Raw genomic sequence first — 6,119 nt, 5'->3', positions numbered from 1 at the left:
CTATGCATTTCAGGTCCCTTTAACTAAACCCTTGTAAACCCAAGAAAACATTAAAATTGAAACTGTGGGGAGCCCTTATAAATAAATGTGAAAAACGTGTTATGGAGTTATAAATCACAGTTCCCATTCCAGGATTTCAGAGAAAAGGAGCTATAATTTGAATTCAGAAGAAGAGCATTGTTAAGTTGCTTACGTTTATTTTATCCTGCTTGATCTGTCATCCATGCTCTTAACTAATTAGATCTGCCCTGCTAGTCCACACATCCTTCTGCTGATACCAGCATAGGAGAGACATCCCCACCCATAATTACAACAGCGCAAGTGAGCAGAGAGCTGAGGAGACTTCATGCCAGCAAAGCAGCCGGTCCAGATGGAGTATCGCCACGACTGCTGAAGGTCTGTGCATCGGAGCTGGGGGGTCCTCTACAGCGCATCTTCAACCTGAGCCTGGAACAGGGGAGAGTCCCGAGTCTTTGGAAAACATCTTGTATCACCCCAGTCCCAAAGGTATCACATCCTAGTGAGCTGAATGACTTTCGTCCTGTTGCTCTGACATCACATGTGATGAAGACCATGGAGAGGCTGCTGCTTCACCACCTTAGGCCACAGGTTCAACACGCCCTTGACCCTCTGCAGTTTGCATATCAGGAGAAGGTGGGAGCGAAGGATGCCATCATCTATATGCTACACCGATCCCTCTCTCACTTGGACAGAGGCAGTGGTGCTGTAAGAATTATGTTTCTAGACTTCTCTAGCGCCTTCAACACAATCCAACCTCTGCTCCTTAGGGACAAGCTGACAGAGATGGGATTAGATTCATACCTAGTGGCATGGATCATGGACTATCTTAAAGACAGACCTCAGTATGTGCGTCTTGAGAACTGCACGTCTGACATTGTGGTCAGCAACACAGGAGCGCCACAAGGGACTGTACTTTCTCCGGTCCTGTTCAGCCTATATACATCGGACTTCCAATACAACTCGGAGTCCTGCCATGTGCAAAAGTTCGCTGATGACACTGCTATCGTGGGCTGCATCAGGAATGGGCTGGAGGATGAGTATAGGGACCTAATCAATGACTTTGTTAAATGGTGCGACTCAAACCACCTACAACTGAACACCAGCAAAACCAAGGAGCTGGTGGTGGATTTTAGGAGCCCAGACTCCTCATGGACCCCGTGATCATCAAAGGTGACTGTGTGCAGATGGTGCAGACCTATAAATATCTGGGAGTGCAGCTGGATGATAAATTAGACTGGACTGCCAATACTGATGCGCTGTGCAAGAAAGGACAGAGCCGACTATACTTCCTTAGAAGGCTGGCGTCCTTCAACATCTGCAATAAGATGCTGCAGATGTTCTATCAGACAGTTGTGGCGAGCGCCCTCTTCTACGCGGTGGTGTGCTGGGGAGGCAGCATTAAGAGGAAAGACGCCTCACGCCTGGACAAACTGGTGAGGAAGGCAGGCTCTATTGTTGGCATGGAGCTGGACAGTTTAATATCTGTGGCAGAGCGAAGGGCGCTCAGCAGGCTCCTATCAATTATGGAGAATCCACTACATCCACTAAATAGTGTCATCTCCAGACAGAAGAGCAGCTTCAGCGACAGACTGCTGTCACTGTCCTGCTCCACTGACAGATTGAGGAGATCGTTCCTCCCCCAAACTATGCGACTCTTCAATTCCACCCTGGGGGTAAACATTAACATTTAACATTATACAAAGTTATTGTCTTTTTTTCACCTGCATTATTATCATTCTTTAATTTAATATTATTTATTGTATCAGTATGCTGCTGCTGGAAAATGTGAATTTCCCATTGGGATTAATAAAGTATCTATCTATCTATCTATCTATCTATCTATCTATCTATCTATCTATCTATCTATCTATCTATCTATCTATCTATCTATCTATCTATCTATCTATCTATCTATCTATCTATCTATCTATCTATCTAGTCTGGGGCAGTGTGTCGTGAAATTATATTTTGTTTAGCCTAACTCTGCTCTAAAACGAAGAAAAGAAAACAAACATGTTTGCTTCTATAGGACTATGAAAATGCCCCAAACATGGTTTCAACTATAAGTTTTGCACTGCTGAAGCAAGCAGCAGCACCTCTGTGGTGAGTGAGGTAATGCCTATACTACTACATTTTTAATAAAAAAAAAAACTCTCTGTCCACACTTACATTTTCACGTTGTTTATGAAGGTATTGTCATCCATACTAAAATGCATGGGATGCTTACGTCTACCTTCACTGGTCATGAGCGCAACATAGGTGTCTTTAACTGGGCACACACTTCCTTAAACAGTGCCCACCCAGCACCACAGCCACAATAAACAGACAAGTAATAACACAAAGCACAATACTCTTCTCTCTCTCTTTCTATTCTTTCTCCTCCACACCTCCCAGCAAGCTTCGTCCACATCCACCCGACTGTGGCTCGCTTTCTGGGTTTTCAGCAGTCCTTTATATATTCCCTGACCTGGAAGTGCTTCTGTCCATGTGACCTGCCAGCACTCTGGGTCAGACGGAGTTTATTGATCAGTCCTGGAAGTACTTCAGGTTTTCCATCCTCGTGATCCACTAGTACTTCCGGGCTAGGTGAAAACTTCGTCCTTTATACTGTTACTCATTTGAAACCAACAATATCTGTTGTAGGTGCCAGAGAGGAAAGACATACATCCTGGCCATGATAAAGGAAGGATTCATGTCTGAACAGGAGGCCATAATAGTTTTAAAATGGGCTCACCGGAAGCAGTTCATTCTCCCACACAACATATGACAGTGTTCCTCAAGGCTGGACCAGTTTAAAGCACCCGTAGGGTAGCATGGGTGTTGGAGTCCGGAAAAACAGCTCTGTCTGGGTCTTTGGGGATTACCAGAGGGTGCTGCCAAGGGAGGACTGCCCTGGTTTTCGTATAACTATGAAGTGCTTCAGATGACTTGGACAGGTGTCCTGAAGCTGTTCCCTGGTATAATTTGAAAGAGAGCCCACTGGCTCAAATAGAGTCAGAGTCAGGAGGCGGTGGACAACACTCTTGGAGGAGTATGGAAGAAGTGTGAATAGTTTACTTTGCTGTTAATTGCATGTGGAGATCACTTTGTCAAATAAAAATTCTTTATTTGAACCTGGGATTATATTGGGTATTGCTGTGTCTGTGGTTTGGGGTTCAGTGGCACCCTTTTTTGGTTACACTTTCCATTAATTAGTTAATGAACCATGGTCAGCTGACAACAGAGGAGATTAAAATCATACAAGAGAAAGTCAAAAATAAAGTTCCAGTCCTGGAGACCTCAGCCAACTCGATGCCTACCTCCTTCAGGGTTTTCTAAAGTGGAGTATGTGCTGACCACCAAATCTCAAGAGAGAATCTTTCCCTCTAATGATTGCAACACCCCTTTATCCGAGATTACTGTTTCATATGCAGGAGAGCAGCATGGCAGTAGAGCAAAGGCATCAGGTGCTACATCCTGATACCGAGAAGAGAAACAAAATAGAGGAGGGTTAGTAATGGTTTAAAAACATATGACTAAGAAACTAAAAAACAAAAATACAGCATGCACAGCTAATCAGCAGCTCTAGTCAGGGTATGCAAGACTAAAGTTGTAAGTCTATGCCAGGATTTAAAAAGCTGAGACTGAAGTGGCATCTCCTATATTAGGAGGCAGATCGTTCCACAGATTTGAGGACCTGCAAATAAAAGCAAGGTACATTTATACATAGTTTTATATGCACGACAACCTAACTCTGACACAGACGGTCACAAGGTCCTCCATTGTCACCAAAATCACAATAAAGACTAACATCATTTTCATACAGTAGGTTCACTTTAATTCACTATCTTCAACTGCAGAAACAGTAGAATAAGAAGTTTCATTTGTAAAAGACACATTAAAGTGAAGAATAAGTGTCTGGCACTGAAAACCCACAGATGGTATTAATTTCTATTGTTCACTCTGAAGTCCACTGTAATGCACCCACTAAATAACAATAAGGTTGTGGTATTGTTGACCCTCTCTGTGTTAGTTTTTGTTGTAAATACACTTAGTGTTCTGAGGTACTCACAAAAAACAGCCTACAACAGCACAATACAGTAAGATAAGAAAGAGGTGATGTTTGCATATACAGCTTTTAATTTGCTGCTACTCATTAGACTTTTACTGTTAATTAAAAATCTAAATTTATATTATCAGTTCAAATTCATTACCAGCTTCTACTTTCATTTTTTGCAGAATTATATGAACTCAGCACAATGAACTATATAACAAATGGTTTCATAAAGAATTATGGAGAACATTGTGAGTGCACTGGCACCCTGTGCAGGGCTCTTTTCTGTTTTGCACCCAGTGCTTCTGGGAAAGGCTCTGTTACTCGGCATGAGTTCATTGATATTGCCAAGAAACGACTAGAAATCAAGGTCCCCATTCGGATATAGGAAGAGCTCTCATATTTCAGTCAGTGACATGCCAAGTATTCAAACTACATTCTTGGCACTGTGAAGCAGCAGTGCTACTGATTGACCCACCCAAGATGAAGTAATGCTACATTAGGTGCAATCTTCCACAGAGGAAACATGAATTGATTTGATAACATCTTCTTATATAATACGCCACTGTGGCTGTCCGTTTGTCTGCCAAGGATTTTAAATCACTGGTAGCTTGCAAACCGTTTGACCTATTGACCTGAAATTTGTTACTTATATACTACGTGATGTCTACTATCCGATTTCGGGGTGATGATTTTTATTACTCTTTTTATCCATCCATCCATTCATTATCCAACCCGCTATATCCTAACTACAGGGTAACGTGGGTCTGCTGGAACCAATCCCAGCCAACACATGGTGCAAGGCAGGAAACAAACCCTGGGCAGGGCGCCAGCCCACTGCAGGGCAAGCACACACACAAACCCACTAGGGACAATTTAGAATCGCCAATGCACCTAACCTGCATGTCTTTGGACTGTGGGAGGAAACTGGAGTACCTGGAGGAAACCCACGCAGACACGGAGAGAACATGCAAACTCCACGCAGGGAGGACCTGGGAAGTGAACCCAGGTCTCCTTACTGAGAGGCAGCAGTGCTACCACTGCACCACCATGCCCATTACTCTTTTTATTTTTATTTTATTTTATTGTAGAATCAACTCTCAGCAGCAGGGCAGTCACTTCCTTACCTCTTTATATCTTGAATCATTCTTGAGGCAGATTCAACACCTAAGTGCCAGCTTAAGTAAAACATTAAGAAAAACGTACTAAGTAATTTCAACACAAAAACTGACTTAATCAGTTTTAACGCAAAAAAAATACCGATGAAAGAAGAAAAGAAGCGGGTCGCTAGAGTGGAGAAAACAAGAGCTGCTCACGAAGCAGCAAGCGCATCAACCTCTGAGCAAATGAATGCTAAACATACAGAGAAAGAGTATGAAAGCTATTAATGCTCAAGTCAAGTGTATTCTCTGCACTTTATCGTGCAGTGCGCTGTTACTGGTCTGAAATAAAGGATGTCATCATATAGTTCATAAAATGCTAAGCAAAGCAGTAGTCTAAAGCAAGCACTTCTGGTGTCTGTTCAAATAACAGGTGAAAATGCCAGCTCCACAAATCCTACAATAAGGTCTGCATCAGAAAGTGTCTCAAGTTTCTGGTAAGAAGCATTTGAACCTTGTCACGATACACTTTTTAGCTCTCTGAAGAAGTGATTAGAAAAGAATGTGTTAGCATATGGCCTCACATTTAGTTTCCTTGTTATAAATATACTTTCCACAAGTCACCTCCTTCACTCCTCCATGGTACTTAAACTTTCCTTGTCATTTATTTTGTTACCCTGTTGTGAGGTCATAGAGAGCTTCAGCCTATCCAGACATAAACAGACAAGAAGAAGAGTTGGATGTGAAAAGAACATCACTCTCTTGCAGGACACACAAATATAGAGCAAAATGTCCTTTACCTAATAGATTATGCACAAAAATATATGAATTATGGCCTCTTTGGCCCCTCATATTATACAGCATGACTTATAACATTGTGAGAAAACTGGAGCCTGTGGTGAAGTGAGTTAGGAGTCCGTGGCAGCGTGTGGGTTTTTAAAATAAAAATAATGGACTCTGGCACT

The sequence above is a fragment of the Erpetoichthys calabaricus genome, chromosome 7 (genome assembly GCF_900747795.2).
Source record: "Erpetoichthys calabaricus chromosome 7, fErpCal1.3, whole genome shotgun sequence".
In the NCBI taxonomy this organism is placed as follows: Eukaryota; Metazoa; Chordata; class Cladistia; order Polypteriformes; family Polypteridae; genus Erpetoichthys; species Erpetoichthys calabaricus.
The sequence above is the reverse complement of the archived record's forward strand: the minus strand, read 5'-3'. Positions refer to the sequence as shown.